Genomic DNA, 21,533 nt, shown 5'->3' on the forward strand with positions numbered 1-21,533 from the left:
CACTGGGTTTTTTGGTCAAAATTTTGAGGCCGTCAATGGGAGCTGGTCAGTTCTTTTCTCGGCTCCTGGAAAAAGAAGCGAGATGCTCATTCTTGAGGCCATTTTGTCTTGCGATTCGGCCTGAAGACACTCCTTCCTCCCGATTAGGCCCATTCATTGGGCCTAATCCGGAGCGGAGTGTGCAGTTGGATACCGGTGCATTGCACCGGCATTCAGTCGCAGCTATCCGTGTTTTGGTCTGGAACCTGAGGCAGCCTCCGCCTCAGGTTCCGGACCAAAAAAAACGGTGTGAACTTAGCCTTATACCTCTAGGGAAACTGGGTCTTATATTATTTAAGTGTTTGGGCTTATTTTTGAGGTAGGTCTTATTTTTCAGGCACCAGTACGAATCAGAATATTTTCTGATTTGCTCTGGATGAATCTTGTAAGATGGTTATGGTTAGTAAACCTAACTTACATTCACAATTGATGGTATAGTGTCAGTGGCTCTTAAAGAGGACCTTTCATGGATGTGGGCACATGCGGTGTCGGGTTTCCCGATCTGTGCACCGGGTAAAGAGCTATTGGTATCGGTACCGCTACCATAGCTCTTTACAGTCAGAAGGGCATTTCTGACACTCTATCAGGAACGTCCTTCTGCACAGCAGCATCTATAGCGCTATACTGTGTGAGCAGGGAGGAATGCCCCCTCCCCTCCTGATAATACTCGTCTATGGACATGTACTGTAAACAGAGGGAGGTGGCATTCCTCCCCGCTCACACTGTACAGCGTGATAGGCTGAATTCAGCGCACTGTCGGCTTTCCAGTGGTATATAACACCACATGTGCCCAAATCCATGAAAGGTCCTCTTTAAGCAAACTTGCTGGCACTCTCTCTTTCTCTAAACACTTTGTGTGGCAGTGGCACTGTGCCCTCTCTATCTCTTCTCCTTTATGCTTAGGGGAAAGTGCTGTAGTGGCTGTGCCTGTGAGAGAAAGCAGGGGTAGCATCTGATGTCTGGTCACATATGTAGCCAAGACCACATGAGACAGGAGTTGGGATTCATCAGCAGGTAAGTGGATATTGCCTTGCTGTGGAGGAAGGTAGCGGGGCACTTGTGTAAGATGGTTGGGAGCTATGATATGCCTATTTTCCATCATGTCAATGTCATCATGTGGCATAATCTAGCACTGGAGGCACTGACTGCAACTAGGGCTTATTTTTGGAGTATGGCTTATATATTAAACCTACTCCAAAAATCCTTCAAAATCAAGATAGGGCTTATTTTAAGAGTAGGGCTTATTTTAGGAGAAAAAGGGTAGCTAACAGCTCATCCACATCTCCAGGACATCTTCTAACCATATGTTTTGCCTTTCATGGCAGAACGTCCAACTGGCATGTTCATCAGAATAATGCTCACCCACACACTTTACGCTTTCCCAGGAGTCTGTTCACCAGATTACAGCATTTCTTTGGATTTCCCAAGCACCAGATTTATCTGCAATGAAGCATTTTCGGGACCAGCAGGGATGCCAATATAGTGTGCAGGATGTATAGGACCATCTACATTCTCTGTGGACAAATGGAATCTGTATGCGTCCATGGCCAACCATATCTCATCTTGTATCTGGAGTACTAAATCCTATTTCATCTGTATAGCATATACAGTATAGTTATCCTACAGCTATAATATTATAATCATTTACATACATCATCATTACAGTCACAGTTAAAGTTCTATATGATTACAACAATTCCTTCTTGGTACATTATTTATATATTTTTTGTTAACAAGTGTACTTTGGTTTCTTTTTTCTCTAAAAGATAATAAAGAAGTCGGGAATGTGTAGGTGAATTGCAAAACCGAGTATGCAGGATGACATAAATAGCTGCTAATGTAAGTTAAATTTATTTAAATGTTAAAGTCAAAAAATATTTATAAACTAATGTTAAAATATGTATATTGCTTTATTTTACTTTCAGCAGAAAAACAAGCGTTTGGTGACTAGATCAGTAATCTATCCTGTTTTAATTAAACCTTTATCTTGTAAAATTATATATGCAGCGTTACAAAAAGCGCAGGAAATTAATTTCTCTTTTATATGAGTTTGGATATTTAACTCTAGGAATTTATGAGTGTTTGGTGTGCTCGTAAAATAGAATCATTTTTTTAATTATTTTTAGATCTTTCTCTTAGAATTGTGCAAGCTAAAAAGGAAAAAAAGTTCAAGAAGTTAGCACCCAAGGTAAACACAACACTCTAACTTCAATTTACGTTGTATCTTTGTTATATATTCATTTGTAATGGATTAATAGTATTACTATTTAAAGGCTTACCTTCAATTATAAAATAACTTTCCTTAAATCAATTAGCACAAGTAAATAGAAGAGGCTTATTAAAAATGATGCCTTCCCCTATTAAATGATTATCTTATTATCTTAACTTATTAGGAAGAGAGAAAAAAAAACAAGAAGAACCCTATAGGTAGTGTTGTATACAGTCCTATGAAAAAGTTTGGGCACCCCTATTAATCTTAATCATTTTTAGTTCTAAATATTTTGGTATTTGCAACAGCCATTTCAGTTTGATATATCTAATAACTGATGGACACAGTAATATTTCAGGATTGAAATGAGGTTTATTGTACTAACAGAAAATGTGCAATATGCATTAAACCAAAATTTGACCGGTGCAAAAGTATGGGCACCTCAACAGAAAAGTGACATTAATATTTAGTACATCCTCCTTTTGCAAAGATAACAGCCTCTAGTCGCTTTCTGTAGCTTTTAATCAGTTCCTGGATCCTGGATAAAGGTATTTTGGACAAACAATTCAAGTTCAGTTAAGTTAGATGGTCGCCGAGCATGGACAGTCCGCTTCAAATCATCCCACAGATGTTCAATGATATTCAGGTCTGGGGACTGGGATGGCCATTCCAGAACATTGTAATTGTTCCTCTGCATGAATGCCTGAGGATTTGGAGCGGTGTTTTGGATCATTGTCTTGCTGAAATATCCATCCCCGGCGTAACTTCAACTTCGTCACTGATTCTTGAACATTATTCTCAAGAATCTGCTGATACTGAGTGGAATCCATGCGACCCTCAACTTTAACAAGATTCCCGATGCCGGCATTGGCCACACAGCCCCAAAGCATGATGGAACCTCCACCAAATTTTACAGTGGGTAGCATGTGTTTTTCTTGGAATGCTGTTTCTTTTTGGACGCCATGCATAACGCCTTTTTTTATAACCAAACAACTCAATTTTTGTTTCCAAAATGAAGCTGCCTTGTCCAAATGTGCTTTTTCATACCTCAGGCAACTCTATTTGTGGCGTACGTGCAGAAACGGCTTCTTTCTCATCACTCTCCCATACAGCTTCTATTTGTGCAAAGTGTGCTGTATAGTTGACCGATGCACAGTGACACCATCTGCAGCAAGATGATGCTGCAGCTCTTTGGAGGTGGTCTGTGGATTGTCCTTGACTGTTCTCACCATTCTTCTTCTCTGCCTTTCTGATATTTTTCTTGGCCTGCCACTTCTGGGCTTAACAAGAACTGTCCCTGTGGTCTTCCATTTCCTTACTATGTTCCTCACAGTGGAAACTGACAGGTTAAATCTCTGAGACAACGTTTTGTATCCTTCCCCTGAACAACTATGTTGAACAATCTTTGTTTTCAGATCATTTGAGAGCGGGCTGTCCATGTTCGGCGACCACCAAACTTAACTGAACTTGAATTGTTTTGTAGAAAGAAATGGTCCAAAATACCTTCATCCAGGATCCAGGAACTGATTAAAAGCTACAGGAAGCGACTAGAGGCTGTTATCTTTGCAAAAGGAGGATGTACTAAATATTAATGTCACTTTTCTGTTGAGGTGCCCATATTTTTGCACCGGTCAAATTTTGGTTTAATGCATATTGTGCATTTTCTGTTAGTACAATAAACCTCATTTCAATCCTGAAATATTACTGTGTCCATCAGTTATTAGATATATCAAACTGAAATGGCTGTTGCAAACACCAAAATATTTAGAACTAAAAATGATTAAGATTAATAGGGGTGCCCAAACTTTTTCATAGGACTGTATACTGCAGAATGGCGACTCTAAAATAAAGGTTCAACTCTTTGAGTTTGGCTATTACAAGTAAACTTCTATTGATGTGATACAGTAAACAAGGAGGTTACTGTTGTCCCCAAATAGAGATGCAGGGCTAGATTTCAGAGGAATATTGAGCTATGCAGGAGAGGTAAAAATTAGAGATGAGCGAACAGTAAAATGTTTGAGGTTTGATATTCGTTTCAAGTAGCCCCTCAATATTCGACTACTCGAATCGAATATCAAACCCTATTATAGTCTATGGGGGGAAAATGCTCGTTTCAGGGGTAGGCAACATTCCATCAAATTACAGTCCTATGAAAAAGTTTGGGCACCCCTATTAATCTTAATCATTTTTAGTTCTAAATATTTTGGTGTTTGCAACAGCCATTTCAGTTTGATATATCTAATAACTGATGGACACAGTAATATTTCAGGATTGAAATGAGGTTTATTGTACTAACAGAAAATGCGCAATATGCATTAAACCAAAATTTGACCGGTGCAAAAATATGGGCACCTCAACAGAAAAGTGACATTAATATTTAGTACATCCTCCTTTTGCAAAGATAACAGCCTGTAGTCGCTTCCTGTAGCTTTTAATCAGTTCCTGGATCCTGGATGAAGGTATTTTGGACCATTTCTTTCTACAAAACAATTCAAGTTCAGTTAAGTTTGATGGTCGCCGAACATGGACAGCCCGCTCTCAAATGATCTGAAAACAAAGATTGTTCAACATAGTTGTTCAGGGGAAGGATACAAAACGTTGTCTCAGAGATTTAACCTGTCAGTTTCCACTGTGAGGAACATAGTAAGGAAATGGAAGACCACAGGGACAGTTCTTGTTAAGCCCAGAAGTGGCAGGCCAAGAAAAATATCAGAAAGGCAGAGAAGAAGAATGGTGAGAACAGTCAAGGACAATCCACAGACCACCTCCAAAGAGCTGCAGCATCATCTTGCTGCAGATGGTGTCACTGTGCATCGGTCAACTATACAGCACACTTTGCACAAATAGAAGCTGTATGGGAGAGTGATGAGAAAGAAGCCGTTTCTGCACGTACGCCACAAATAGAGTTGCCTGAGGTATGAAAAAGCACATTTGGACAAGGCAGCTTCATTTTGGAAACAAAAATTGAGTTGTTTGGTTATAAAAAAAGGCGTTATGCATGGCGTCCAAAAAGAAACAGCATTCCAAGAAAAACACATGCTACCCACTGTAAAATTTGGTGGAGGTTCCATCATGCTTTGGGGCTGTGTGGCCAATGCCGGCATCGGGAATCTTGTTAAAGTTGAGGGTCGCATGGATTCCACTCAGTATCAGCAGATTCTTGAGAATAATGTTCAAGAATCAGTGACGAAGTTGAAGTTACGCCGGGGATGGATATTTCAGCAAGACAATGATCCAAAACACCGCTCCAAATCCTCAGGCATTCATGCAGAGGAACAATTACAATGTTCTGGAATGGCCATCCCAGTCCCCAGACCTGAATATCATTGAACATCTGTGGGATGATTTGAAGCGGGCTGTCCATGCTCAGCAACCATCTAACTTAACTGAACTTGAATTGTTTGTCCAAAATACCTTTATCCAGGATCCAGGAACTGATTAAAAGCTACAGAAAGCGACTAGAGGCTGTTATCTTTGCAAAAGGAGGATGTACTAAATATTAATGTCACTTTTCTGTTGAGGTGCCCATACTTTTGCACCGGTCAAATTTTGGTTTAATGCATATTGCACATTTTCTGTTAGTACAATAAACCTCATTTCAGTCCTGAAATATTACTGTGTCCATCAGTTATTAGATATATCAAACTGAAATGGCTGTTGCAAATACCAAAATATTTAGAACTAAAAATGATTAACATTAATAGGGGTGCCCAAACTTTTTCATAGGACTGTATACTTACCAAGTCCACGAGTGAGGGTCGGGCTGGCTCCTCCGAGCAGTCTTCTCCTTGCAGCGTCCCCATGGCGTCTTCCGGCTCTTCATTCACTCTGCCAGGCATCGGGCCTGGGCAGAGCCGACTGTGCATGCCCGCACTACAAGCGGACATGCGCAGTTGGCTCTGCCCAGGCCCGATGCCTGGCAGAGTGAATTCAGAGCCGGCAGACACCGTGGGGAAGCTGCATGGAGAAGACTTCTAAAGGTAGGAGAAGAACCAGCGTTGATTGGCCGACTGTATAGCATTCTGCCAATCAACGCTGGTTCTGCATCGAACTTTTACATTTGAATAGCGAGTGGTACTTGATCGAGTACGAGTATCTCGAATACCGTAGTATTCGATCGAATACCTACTCGATCGAGTACTACTCGCTCATCTCTAGTAAAAATGCTTTATTAGAAGAATTGTGACTTGATGCTTGTATTGAGGAATGTGTTTTACTGGTATTTGCGTTTTGGATGAAATTGACCCCTTTGTCTGGTGTAACTTTCAATTTAGCAGTCCCATTCTGGCAAACAAAATCTTGAGGCTCATTGAGTGCAACAAGGTAGGATGGAGGACCTGCAGGTGTAGTTAGAAGGATGCTTAACTCCACTGAAAGCACAAGCACAATATAATACTTTGTACAGAGATTGTACTTGACTTTGCAGCTCAGACCCATTCATTTGAATGGGACTGAGCTGCACACAGAACATGACAATAATGAATCACAAGGCCTGTTAACCAGAATCAGAACTCATAAGGATTTGAGACCTCCACTAATCTTCAATTGATTGCCGATACTAAAGAAAGGGTTCATTTACACGGAGGAAAATGGTGAGGAATTTAGTGTGGAATTTTCCACGCTGAAAAAAAAGCCTTCCATTGATTTTAATGGGTTCTGGTAGGTTTTTTTTTCCACTAGCGGAATTTTCTGTTAATTCATCTGACAGGGAATTAATGTACTGTCTGACAAATGCATCGATTGCCAGTTGATTGCCAGTCCTTCCTACTTATTGAAGGTGGCAAGTGTTGCTATCTAAAAAAAAAAGATGAACTTTCTCTTAGCACCAACTTTTGGATGGTGTCTATTTATAAATAAATGAAAGCTGTACATTAATCTATAGAGAGCTACCATTCAAAAGGTAGTGCTAGAAGTAAGTCCTTTTTTTCGTCAAATATTTGCATATTCCTTACTAAAGGCTTACTGTAAACTTTCAAAAATTGTGTGATCTATTAAAGAGGACCTTTCACCACCTTCACCAATTCAAGTTTTTAGCATCTATAAATAGGTGCTGTTCCACTGATTCTAGTGCAGTTGAAATTTTCTGTCTAGCCCTCACTTTTCCCAAGGAATAAGCATAGTTAGCTTTGGTTTCTGATGTGCTATTTAAGTTGTAATGTTAGAAGGGCAGTGCCAGGCAGGGGAGTGTGATACAGATCTTCCATCAGAGACTCCTTTCATATTCTCTGCACATGTGGTTTTATATACCATTAGAAAGCCAATAGTGCACTGAATTGAGGCTGTTGGCTTTCCCATTTTGTGCCTCGGGGCTGGAGATATTGGGCTGGATATATTGGTGCCGATAGTTTCTACACCAATCTCTTCCCACTGTCAGAAGGACATCACTGACAGTCTAGCTGGGCTGTGAGGAATGCCCCCCCCCCCCCTCCCAGTACACAGCTCTGGACAAGTACTGTTAGATGGAGTGTTCCTTACAGACCAGCTAGACTGTCAGGTATGCCCATCTGGCAGTGGGCAGAGATTGGTGCCGAAACTAACAGCATCAATATCTCCAGCCTCAGGGCATAGAGCGGGAAAGATGACAGTGCACTGAATTCAGTGGAATGTCAGCTTTCTAGCGGTTATTACACCGCATGCTCAGGAGGACATGAAAGATCCTCTTTAAATAGCGTATCAGACAACAAAACTAACAACATTGATTGCTCAGTAATGGTGGGGCCTAGAGAAAAAATTCCAACTATACCAGAATTAGTGGAGCAGCGCCTATTAAATTATGTAAAGAACTGGAGAAGGTGGAGATGATGAAAGTTCCACTTTAAACTTGAAATTCTTTTTACCCATAGCTTTTTCTTGTTGTTGTTTTTTTTTTTTATTATTAATTTTCAAGTTAAAAATATATGCACTAAACAAAGTTATTGGGCTTATATACAATGTATACAGCCTTTGCATAATTCTAATAATATGTACCTAAAAAGAAAACACAGGGAAACATGTATAAAAGCAAAACTAACATCATTATTCAATAGTAAATCAAGTCACAATAGATATCTGTATTATCCATAAAAGGTATAAAGTCCTAGTTCAATATCTAGTCTGGAAGCATATATTGCTCTAGTTCATTATTCATCCGCTAATAACTATATGTATAATTGAAGCAGAGGAAAACTCTGTTGACTTTCTGTGAAAACTGCTGTGAGAAAAACTATGCTTACAAGATTAATTCAGACTCCTGCCATTATTTGTAGTTTGGTTGTGTTTTCAGAACTTGTCTAGTCATCTGCTATACCCCTGGTTACTGATTTGCTTTATTATCCTGTTCCCTTCTGATTTGGTTTTATCCTGAATGTGACCGTGGCTTGGATACTGTTATTCTTCTGTTACCGATTTGGGTACTCCTGTGTTCTACTGGATTTGGACAGACTTGTATGTTTTACTCTGCTGTAAGATTGATGGTCTGGTTTTTAGTCTGCAAGAGACTTATTTTCTAATATCAGATTCAGTGTGTTTCTGATGCGCAAAGCCCATCCTGCCTTGTGGTGGGATCCGATGAAGACATCTAAGATGCCTTACACTCTTCCATCCCGAATAGTGTTGGACTTTTGTTTTTTTTTATGTCTAAATGTTCACAGCTAGTTTTTTTTTTTTTTTTTTAAACAATACAGTGCTATGCAGAATTTCCAGACAGTTGTGGGAAGGTCTGCACTGTAAGAATGCTTAAAAAAATAGAAATGTTATTAGTTTATTTTTGTGAATTGCCCAAATGAATTGAATGAATAAAGAAGAAATTTAAATCAGATAAATATTTGGTGTGACCACCCTTTGTAGGTGGAGTCCTGGAAGTGATGATATGTTACCCACAGAGCTCATGATCTCATCATCCTTCAGTTTCTCTGGGGATACATGAAAAAATATAATTATTTGAGCAAGCCTACATCCACAGAAGATCTGTGGTTAGCTCTACAAGATATTTGGAACAATCTCCCATGAAAAGTTTCTTCAAAAACTGTGTGTATGTGTACCAAAAAGAACTGATGTTGTTTTATAGGGATAGGTTGCTCGCACTAATTACTGATGTTATGAAACCTGCTAGGTTCCTCTGCTGTGATTGTCCGAGAGGAACAAAAGGAAGATAATGACAGTGAGCCTTAATACTAGACCCAACTTGAAGTCCCTACCTGCTTACCACAGTACAATAAAGCCATAGAGGACACCTGGGCAACAGCCCCTTCCTATGTCACAAGTGCAAACACAAAAGTAGAGAAGACAAACAAAGGAGAACAGGTAGGGAAATAGTCAAGGATCTGAACAGTCAGGCAGCAGGAACAAAACAAGAAATGGAAACAGATCTACAAAAACAAAGGTACTGGAGAAAATTGCTAGCATGCTCCACAGACACTAATAGCAAACACTCAGGTGTGGGTTAGAAAACTATATATAGGATGTCAGAAATCTGCCCCAGGCTTGATTGGAAAGGAAGGATGTCAATCACATAAGCAAGGCTGAGGTTAACTGTTTGAGGGGCAGATAAAACAAACAGTAGAAGAGATGGGTGTGGTGGAGGTGAGGGGATAAAGCTGTATTCAGACAGAGTACAACAAGGAACCGAAAAAGCATAAAATCATAGCCAGACACACCTCCTGTGCTGAACCCTATGGGTGGAGGATAGCGCAGAAGTCTGAACCGATACGTTACATTTTAGTTGATTTTGTTCTTTCACTTTATTGTGTTAATTGACAAAAATAAACGATTGTTAAAGCATTCTTGCTTTGGCTTCTTACTGCTGTGTCTGCAAATGGGAACCTGGAATGTTAAGTCTTACATATTTTAGTAAAAAACACAAAAACGAGGCAAATTCATAACATATGTGTGGGAAGTATAGTATTGACCCCAAACATGAAACTACCACACATTACTATTATAAAATATAATGAAATTTATTGATATCCACTAAAAATAGACAACATATACAAAATATAACATAAGACAATACAAAAGGGGAATAAAAAATACATCAAACTACTAGTAAACCAAAACAGTAGGTAGTTTAGGTTTACTAGTACTTTGCTGTATTTTTCATTCCCCTTTTGTATTGTCTTATGATATATTTTGTATATGTTGTCTATTTTTAGTGGATATCAATAAATTTCATTATATTTTATATTTTAGTAAAAACCTATATCAATTTCCACTGACCAGCTGCTTGTCCAAAGATGAGTAAAAATGACCACGTTCATGTACAATATATTTTCTATATTTTTTTTTTCAAAAAATGTTTAAAAAAGATGTACAAAATTGTGTAGATTTTCTTAATTTCCTCAAATTAGTTTAGAGGTTTAGTGTTATTTAAAATCATTCAGTTTTTTTTTTCTAAGCAGTAGAGTTACAGTTAACGAAGTATGTGTCATACAAAAATATTTACATATTAATTGCTATATTATAAAAAATAATATTTTTTTTTATTTTAATAATTATCACTCATCCCTGAGAAAAAGTAAGTGTGAATGAGACGCACGTGGCATGGATAATGTTACAATTCACCTTTTAAATATAACACTGTATTTTTTTGTTCAAAGTAGTACTTTCCTTAGTAGTTAATGATCCGTGAACTCAGTCAATTCAGAGAATTTATTCAAGGAAACACAATAGATTTGAACCTTCTCCACTCACTGGAAAACTGAAACTGATAGATGTTTCATGCAAGTTTTCAAGATTAATTTTAGAGAACAGCTTATGGAAACTGTATAAAATAAAAGAAAACTGTTTGCCAATACTATACCTTTTAGACTAAAATATTTTTTTCTTTTCCACTTACATTATTAGTGAGTGTAAATATCTAAATAATTACACTAAAATAGAAAATGATATTCCCTTAAATGAGAAACAAAAAAACTCAAATATTAGAGTCAGACAGCACATTTAGTCCTTTCAAACTGCTACTAGCAGTAGATGGTTGATAGACAAAAAAGTCAAAGTTATCTTTGTTGATGTAGGCGAAAAATTAAGTACATCCTTACTGCTTTTATAGGAATTAAGAAGGTAAGAAGTAGCTAGTTGCTGCTAACCAAATACCCTTGAATCACCCCATGGTCATCAGCAAGTGTACAAAACATCTATAGAAGTTTTTACATTTTGCTTGTCTAAAGCATTCAGGCAAGTGTTAAATCAGTTGCAAGGAGGAAAGACTTTAGCAGGGCGGGAAGTGACGCCGAGCCTGAGGATAGCGGGCTGAGGAGGATGTTATGTATGAAACAAAGAAACCAAGTGGGACATATACAGAAGAAATAAGACTGACCTGCTCTGCCACAAGTGTCCGACTGATGTAGAAAGTGCTGTGTAGAAGCTCTGAGGTTAGATACCTTTTATGTACTTGAGAAAGGGCTGTTTTTGTGCCCAAAACTCTCCTGTGCCTTCCAATAAAGTGTACACATAATTTTATTCACGTCTGACCTCCTTGACCTGAGTGCGCCTCCCTGATTACCCTTGGTATCAGCTTACTCCCCGTTCCGTCCATGTTGATGGTATTCGATGTTATTAGTGGTGTTGCTGCCCCTCTGCCTGGATCATTGGTATATGCTATCATATGAGATTGTGACATTCTTCCTAACCACTCCAGGTCAGAGGCCATTTGGTCTTTTTTTTGTCTGGCATAGTCCAATTATATAACAGAACTAGCTATTGTGGCTGCTCGGTGTTGTCTTTTCTTTATTAGCAATGATTTTAGAGACTCAATGGTTGTTTCCCATCAATTCTGGAAGGCCAAACAATGTGTAATCTATCATTCTACAATGAGAAAGAAAGATTATTCACAAGTGGAAAATATTCAAGACAGTTGACAACCTTCCCAGGAGTGAATATCCCAGTAAATTCACATAAAGTTTACATAATGCAATGCTCAGAAAAATAGCAAAAATTCCAAGAGCTACATCTAAGATTCTGCAGGCCTCATTTAGTTTATTCTATGTTCAAGTTCATGGCAGTACAGTTAGAAAAAGACTATGCAAGCATGGCTTGTGTGGAAGGGTTGCTAGGAGAGACCATCTTCTTTATAAATTAACATGGCAGCAAAGCTTAAGCTAGGTTCACACCAGCTTTTGGGTTTCTGTTCTTCGAATCTGCTTGGGCACCTGAAAAATGGAACTCCAATCCTTTTTAAAAGTGGTCACCCGTGGGCTATAATGGGGTCCACCCGGATTCTGCCTGAAATCAGTGGAGAGAAAGTCCTGCTTGCAAGAACTTTCTCTATTCCTATTTCAAGCAAAATCACAAACAGAGTCACCGGTCATCCATTGCAGGTGTCACTGAAGCCTTAAAAGGAATATATCTACAATTTATGTATGTATGTATGTATTTATTTATTTATTTATTTATTTATTTATTTATTTATTAAAAGCAGATGAAATCTATAACTTTATTTTCTGATAATAGAATTTTTATTCTACTATCTGTATATGATTATGTGAGATACCATACTTGCTTTGGCTTCTTCTCTGCTTTGTTAACATTATTTAGTGATATAGCTACAGCCATAGACAGCAATAGTCTAGAGTTAACTCACTAAGGTCTATGAGAGCATTTTCTACACATGCTCTGTATAGGGAAGGTCATAGGTAATCTGTAACATAATTTTTTGTCAGTAGTGGATGGGTCACTAGTGGATCGGTCACTAATGTGTAGAGATACTAAATTCTATGGTGATTCCATCTGTCACTGCTGCAATGAAAACCCCTACAGAATTAGCAAGTGCAGACTTAAGCTTAGCAGACAGAGACACAATTGCAGGATATAGATACAATTAAATATAAATTCATCAAAAAATCTTAAACAGTGCTTCTTATTAGAGATGAGCGAACAGTGTTCTATCGAACTCATGTTCGATCGGATATTAGGCTGTTCGGCATGTTCGAATCGAATCGAACACCGCGTGGTAAAGTGCGCCATTACTCAATTCCCCTCCCACCTTCCCTGGCGCCTTTTTTGCTCCAATAACAGCGCAGGGTAGGTGGGACAGGAACTACGACACCGGTGACGTTGAAAAAAGTAGGCAAAACCCATTGGCTGCCGAAAACATGTGACCCCTAATTTAAAAGAACAGCGACGCCCAGCTTCGCGTCATTCTGAGCTTGCAATTCACCGGGGACGGAGGTTTCCGTCCAGTTAGCTAGGGCTTAGATTCTGGGTAGGCAGGGACAGGCTAGGATAGGAAGGAGAAGACAACCAACAGCTCTTATAAGAGCTAAATTCCAGGGAGAAGCTTGTCAGTGTAACGTGGCACTGACGGGCTCAATCGCCGCAACCCAGCTTTCCGCGGATCCTGAATGGAATACACTGACAGTGTATTCCCGTATACCCGATATATACCCCCGATACCCGTTCCAACGGTGTGCCCCCCACCTTCACCCCAGAAATACCCTGCAAGTCCCCTAGCAATAGAATTGGGGCTATATACACCCACTATTTTTGCTACTGCCATATGGTGCCATTGTCTCACTGGGAATTCAAAGAATATATTGGGGTTACATATCACTTCAATTCCAGGGAGAAGCTTGTCAGTGTAACGTGGCACTGATGGGCTCAATCGCCGCAACCCAGCTTTCCCAGGATCCTGAATGGAACACACTGATAGTGTATTCCCGTATACACCATATATACACCCCAAATCCCCGTTCAACGGTGTGCCCCCCCACCTTCACCTCAGAAATACCCTGCAAGTCCCCTAGCAATAGAATTGGGGCTATATACACCCACAATTTTTGCTACTGGTATATAGTGCCATTGTCTCACTGGGAATTCAAAGAATATATGGGGGTTACGTGCACCCACAATTTTTGCTACTGGTATATAGTGCCATTGTCTCACTAGGAATTCAAAGAATATATTGGGGTTACGTGCACCCACAATTTTTGCTACTGGTATATAGTGCCATTGTCTGACTGGGAATTCAAAGAATATATGGGGGTTACGTGCACCCACAATTTTTGCTACTGCTATATAGTGCCATTGTCTGACTGGGAATTCAAAGAATATATTGGGGTTACGTGCACCCACAATTTTTGCTACTGCTATATAGTGCCAGTTTCTGACTGGTAATTCAAAGAATATATTGGGGTTGCGTGCACCCACAATTTTTGCTACTGGTATATAGTGCCATTGTCTGACTGGGAATTCAAAGAATATATTGGGGTTATGTGCACCCACAATTTTTGCTACTGCTATATAGTGCCAGTTTCTGACTGGTAATTCAAAGAATATATTGGGGTTATGTGCACCCACAATTTTTGCTACTGCTATATAGTGCCATTGTCTGACTGGGAATTCAAAGAATATATGGGGGTTACGTGCACCCACAATTTTTGCTACTGCTATATAGTGCCAGTTTCTGACTGGTAATTCAAAGAATATATTGGGGTTACGTGCACCCACAATTTTTGCTACTGGTATATAGTGCCATTGTCTGACTGGGAATTCAAAGAATATATGGGGTTATGTGCACCCACAATTTTTGCTACTGGTATATAGTGCCATTGTCTCACTGGGAATTCAAAGAATATATTGGGGTTATGTGCACCCACAATTTTTGCTACTGCTATATAGTGCCAGGTTCTGACTGGTAATTCAAAGAATATATTGGGGTTATGTGCACCCACAATTTTTGCTACTGCTATATAGTGCCATTGTCTGACTGGGAATTCAAAGAATATATGGGGGTTACGTGCACCCACAATTTTTGCTACTGCTATATAGTGCCAGTTTCTGACTGGTAATTCAAAGAATATATTGGGGTTACGTGCACCCACAATTTTTGCTACTGGTATATAGTGCCATTGTCTGACTGGGAATTCAAAGAATATATGGGGGTTACGTGCACCCACAATTTTTGCTACTGCTATATAGTGCCAGTTTCTGACTGGTAATTCAAAGAATATATTGGGGTTACGTGCACCCACAATTTTTGCTACTGGTATATAGTGCCATTGTCTCACTGGGAATTCAAAGAATATATTGGGGTTATGTGCACCCACAATTTTTGCTACTGCTATATAGTGCCAGTTTCTGACTGGTAATTCAAAGAATATATTGGGGTTACGTGCACCCACAATTTTTGCTACTGGTATATAGTGCCATTGTCTGACTGGGAATTCAAAGAATATATGGGGGTTATGTGCACCCACAATTTTTGCTACTGGTATATAGTGCCATTGTCTCACTGGGAATTCAAAGAATATATTGGGGTTATGTGCACCCACAATTTTTGCTACTGCTATATAGTGCCAGTTTCTAACTGGTAATTCAAAGAATATATTGGGGTTACGTGCACCCACAATTTTTGCTACTTGCATATAGTGCCATTGTCTGACTGGGAATTCAAAGAATATATGGGGGTTATGTGCACCCACAATTCTTGCTACTGCTATATAGTGCCAGTTTCTGACTGGTAATTCAAAGAATATATTGGGGTTACGTGCACCCACAATTTTTGCTACTGGTATATAGTGCCATTGTCTGACTGGGAATTCAAAGAATATATGGGGGTTATGTGCACCCACAATTTTTGCTACTGGTATATAGTGCCATTGTCTGACTGGGAATTCAAAGAATATATGGGGGTTATGTGCACCCACAATTTTTGCTACTGCTATATAGTGCCAGTTTCTGACTGGTAATTCAAAGAATATATTGGGGTTACGTGCACCCACAATTTTTGCTACTGGTATATAGTGCCATTGTCTCACTGGGAATTCAAAGAATATATTGGGGTTATGTGCACCCACAATTTTTGCTACTGCTATATAGTGCCAGTTTCTGACTGGTAATTCAAAGAATATATTGGGGTTATGTGCACCCACAATTTTTGCTACTGCTATATAGTGCCATTGTCTCACTGGGAATTCAAAGAATATATGGGGGTTACGTGCACCCACAATTTTTGCTACTGCTATATAGTGCCAGTTTCTGACTGGTAATTCAAAGAATATATTGGGGTTACGTGCACCCACAATTTTTGCTACTGGTATATAGTGCCATTGTCTCACTGGGAATTCAAAGAATATATGGGGGTTATGTGCACCCACAATTTTTGCTACTGCTATATAGTGCCAGTTTCTGACTGGTAATTCAAAGAATATATTGGGGTTATGTGCACCCACAATTTTTGCTACTGGTATATAGTGCCATTGTCTGACTGGGAATTCAAAGAATATATGGGGGTTATGTGCACCCACAATTTTTGCTACTGCTATATAGTGCCAGTTTCTGACTGGTAATTCAAAGAATATATTGGGGTTACGTGCACCCACAATTTTTGCTACTGGTATATAGTGCCATTGTCTGACTGGGAATTCAAAGAATATATGGGGGTTATGTGCACCCACAATTTTTGCTACTGGTATATAGTGCCATTGTCTGACTGGGAATTCAAAGAAAATATAGGGGGGTTACGTGCACCCACAATTTTTGCTACTGCTATATAGTGCCAGTTTCTGACTGGTAATTCAAAGAATATATTGGGGTTATGTGCACCCACAATTTTCGCTACTGGTATATAGTGCCATTGTCTGACTGGGAATTCAAAGAATATATGGGGGTTATGTGCACCCACAATTTTTGCTACTGCTATATAGTGCCAGTTTCTGACTGGTAATTCAAAGAATATATTGGGGTTACGTGCACCCACAATTTTTGCTACTGGTATATAGTGCCATTGTCTGACTGGGAATTCAAAGAATATATGGGGGTTATGTGCACCCACAATTTTTACTACTGGTATATAGTGCCATTGTCTGACTGGGAATTCAAAGAATATATGGGGGTTATGTGCACCCACAATTTTTGCTACTGCTATATAGTGCCAGTTTCTGACTGGTAATTCAAAGAATATATTGGGGTTACGTGCACCCACAATTTTTGCTACTGGTATATAGTGCCATTGTCTCACTGGGAATTCAAAGAATATATTGGGGTTATGTGCACCCACAATTTTTGCTACTGCTATATAGTGCCAGTTTCTGACTGGTAATTCAAAGAATATATTGGGGTTATGTGCACCCACAATTTTTGCTACTGCTATATAGTGCCATTGTCTCACTGGGAATTCAAAGAATATATGGGGGTTACGTGCACCCACAATTTTTGCTACTGCTATATAGTGCCAGTTTCTGACTGGTAATTCAAAGAATATATTGGGGTTACGTGCACCCACAATTTTTGCTACTGGTATATAGTGCCATTGTCTCACTGGGAATTCAAAGAATATATGGGGGTTATGTGCACCCACAATTTTTGCTACTGCTATATAGTGCCAGTTTCTGACTGGTAATTCAAAGAATATATTGGGGTTATGTGCACCCACAATTTTTGCTACTGGTATATAGTGCCATTGTCTGACTGGGAATTCAAAGAATATATGGGGGTTATGTGCACCCACAATTTTTGCTACTGCTATATAGTGCCAGTTTCTGACTGGTAATTCAAAGAATATATTGGGGTTACGTGCACCCACAATTTTTGCTACTGGTATATAGTGCCATTGTCTGTCTGGGAATTCAAAGAATATATGGGGGTTATGTGCACCCACAATTTTTGCTACTGGTATATAGTGCCATTGTCTGACTGGGAATTCAAAGAAAATATAGGGGGGTTACGTGCACCCACAATTTTTGCTACTGCTATATAGTGCCAGTTTCTGACTGGTAATTCAAAGAATATATTGGGGTTATGTGCACCCACAATTTTCGCTACTGGTATATAGTGCCATTGTCTCACTGGGAATTCAAAGAATATATGGGGGTTATGTGCACCCACAATTTTTGCTACTGCTATATAGTGCCAGTTTCTGACTGGTAATTCAAAGAATATATTGGGGTTACGTGCACCCACAATTTTTGCTACTGGTATATAGTGCCATTGTCTGACTGGGAATTCAAAGAATATATGGGGGTTATGTGCACCCACAATTTTTGCTACTGGTATATAGTGACATTGTCTCACTGGGAATTCAAAGAATATATGGGGGTTATGTGCACCCACAATTTTTGCTACTGGTATATAGTGACATTGTCTCACTGGGAATTCAAAGAATATATTGGGGTTATGTGCACCCACAATTTTTGCTACTGGTATATAGTGCCTGAAATACAAAAATGATCCAGTCTGCACTCCTGAGATGGCCTTTTTCTAAAATTTAACTTTTAATATTCCATGCGTAAAAATGGGTAAATATAATACAAACAAAACAAAGTGAAAGTGAAGACACAAAAAGTGTTTTAAAATCCCATAATTTGAGAGTTGGCTGACGCGTTTCTGGGTATGCTTTACCCCTTAGTCATAGCCTTCCGTCCTACTAACCTACTAGGTTTTAAATACACAGCTAAATCCTTGTATGCACCTGAACCATATCTATATACTAATCAGTCATTTTCATATACTACACCAAGCATCTACCTAAACCGAAATGCCCAAAGTTGATTCATCCGTAACAATTTTTATATAGTACTCTTACCTAAGCATATGCAACCGGTATTAAACTATAGATCTTATACCTTTATGAACTTATTATGAAAGGATCTCTAGCTGGTTAGACTCCATTCTGCAGCCCTTAGTGAAAAGAACAGGAGGGTATATTAAGGACAGCAAGGAAATACTTAAATGTTTTACAGATTTTCCGTGGAGAAAAGATTTTAGTTGGTTGTCATGCGACATTTGTGCATTGTATCCCAGTATACCGCATAAAGAAGCATTAGAAGCTCTGGGCTTCCACTTATATAAGTACAGCACATTCACTGCGCCCGTGTGTGAATATATAATTTCTATTGCAGCTTTTTTGTTGAGCTATAATTATTTTTTGTTTGAACAAAAATATTAATTGCAGATATGTGGGGCACCCATGGGTGCCCCATTTTCACCCTCTTTATCTAATTTGGTGTTAGCGTATTGGGAGGAAACTTCTATTTTTAGTTTATCCAATCCCTTTTCTTCTTTTTTGTTCTGGTATGGGCGCTACATCGACGATATACTCATCGTTTGGGTCGGAGATGTAGCGCCCATACCAGAATTCATTAAATATTTGAATAATAATAAATTAGGTTTGTGTTTTACTTTTGTTCATGATTTGTTTAAAATTATTTTTTTGGATGTTCAGCTCACGGGCGCAGTGGATGAAAAAACTGTTGTTACAACATTATTCAGAAAGCCCTCTTCGGGAAATACAATTTTGAGAGGTAACAGCTGTCATCCTCGACATACACTCAATAGTATACCAGTGGGTGAATTAATCAGGTGTAAAAGAGCTTGCAGCAGGGAGTCAACCTATGTTGAACTTAGTACGGAAACAACTAACAGGTTAAAAGATAGAAGTTATTCGGAGAAAATACTCAATAAAGCCTTGAGTAAGGTGGCACTTAGAGAAAGAATAGAACTATTGGAAGGTAATAAGCGGTCAACTAAGGACGAGTTGGAAGACAAAAAGGTTGTATATTCTACCCCGTATAGTTTGGAATATAATAAAATAACGGACATTATAAAAAAGAATTTACCTATCTTACAAACGGATCCAATTTCCAATGAAATATTAGCAAAGGGTATTCGCTGTGTGGCGAAAAAAGGTAAAACTTTAGGTGACGATCTTTCCCCTAGTTACTTGCCGATTAATATTAAGACCAATCCACACAATGCAGGTTTTTGGGGCTGTCAGAACCCTAAGTGTAAAGTTTGCAAGTATGCATTATTCTCAGGGGAATTCAACAGCAGTGCTTCGGATTTTAAAGTGAAAGTTAAGGCACATCTTAATTGCACTAGTGAAAATGTAATATATTGTATCCGATGCATTACATGTATAAAAGATTACATCGGATGTACCACCCGTAAGTTGAAAATTCGTATAGCTGAACATCTGAGAGGTAGCACTAAACTAGGGGTTGAAAATGCATCAGGAGCAGCTCAGCATTTTGCGTCAATTCACAAGGGCAGTTTAGATTCTTTGCGTTTTTTTCGCATTGGATAAGGTCATAGAACTAGTTAGGGGAGGTAATAATAAAAAAGTTCTATTGGAGAAGGAGGCTTTCTATATTTTTAAATTTAATAGTCGGAACCCTCATGGACTGAATTTAAGATCAGATGTAATGTTTATTCATTGAATGCATTGCAATTGCTATATTCTATTACCTTTATTGAACTTAAGGACTGGTATGTTTATTTTTATGTACCGTAATTTCATATTCTATTATCCTTATGTAATCTAAGGACTTGTGCAGCAATAACAAGGCATCATGAGTATTAAGTTCAATTATTAGATGCCGTTATATCCAGCTTAGGTTATGTCCTAATATAAGTGTATGAGATCGGTAAAGGATATATTTTATTGGTCAATCTGGATCATGTGACCCAGACAACCAATGAATGGAGATGTCTTTTCATTGGCTTGTGGGTATCACGTGACCGCTCCATTCATGAAAAAGAAACTATAGAGGATTACGAGAACATGACGGAGAAGCTGTACCTGTGTGTAATAAGTTCATAAAGGTATAAGATCTATAGTTTAATACCGGTTGGATATGCTTAGGTAAGAGTACTATATAAAAATTGTTACGGATGAATCAACTTTGGGCATTTCGGTTTAGGTAGATGCTTGGTGTAATATATGATAATGACTGATTAGTATATAGATATGGTTCAGGTGCATACAAGGATTTAGCTGTGTATTTAAAACCTAGTAGGTTAGTAGGACGGAAGGCTATGACTAAGGGGTAAAGCATACCCAGAAACGCGTCAGCCAACTCTCAAATTATGGGATTTTAAAACACTTTTTGTGTCTTCACTTTCACTTTGTTTTGTTTGTATTATATTTACTCATTTTTACGCATGGAATATTAAAAGTTAAATTTTAGAAAAAGGCCATCTCAGGAGTGCGGACTGGATCATTTTTGTATTTCACGCATTGTTGATTGTCTCAGGAGTCCGGGATCTTTCTGGCCATGCACCCTGAAGATTGGACGAACATATGAAGATTCGGTGAGCCACTACTTTATTTCTATTTTTTACTCTGGTATATAGTGCCATTGTCTGACTGGGAATTCAAAGAATATATGGGGGTTACGTGCACCCACAATTTTTGCTACTGGTATATAGTGCCATTGTCTGACTGGGAATTCAAAGAATATATGGGGGTTATGTGCACCCACAATTTTTGCTACTGCTATATAGTGCCAGTTTCTGACTGGTAATTCAAAGAATATATTGGGGTTACGTGCACCCACAATTTTTGCTACTGGTATATAGTCCCAGTTTCTGAGTG

The sequence above is a fragment of the Leptodactylus fuscus genome, chromosome 1 (assembly GCF_031893055.1).
Source record: "Leptodactylus fuscus isolate aLepFus1 chromosome 1, aLepFus1.hap2, whole genome shotgun sequence".
Lineage (NCBI taxonomy): Eukaryota > Metazoa > Chordata > Amphibia > Anura > Leptodactylidae > Leptodactylus > Leptodactylus fuscus.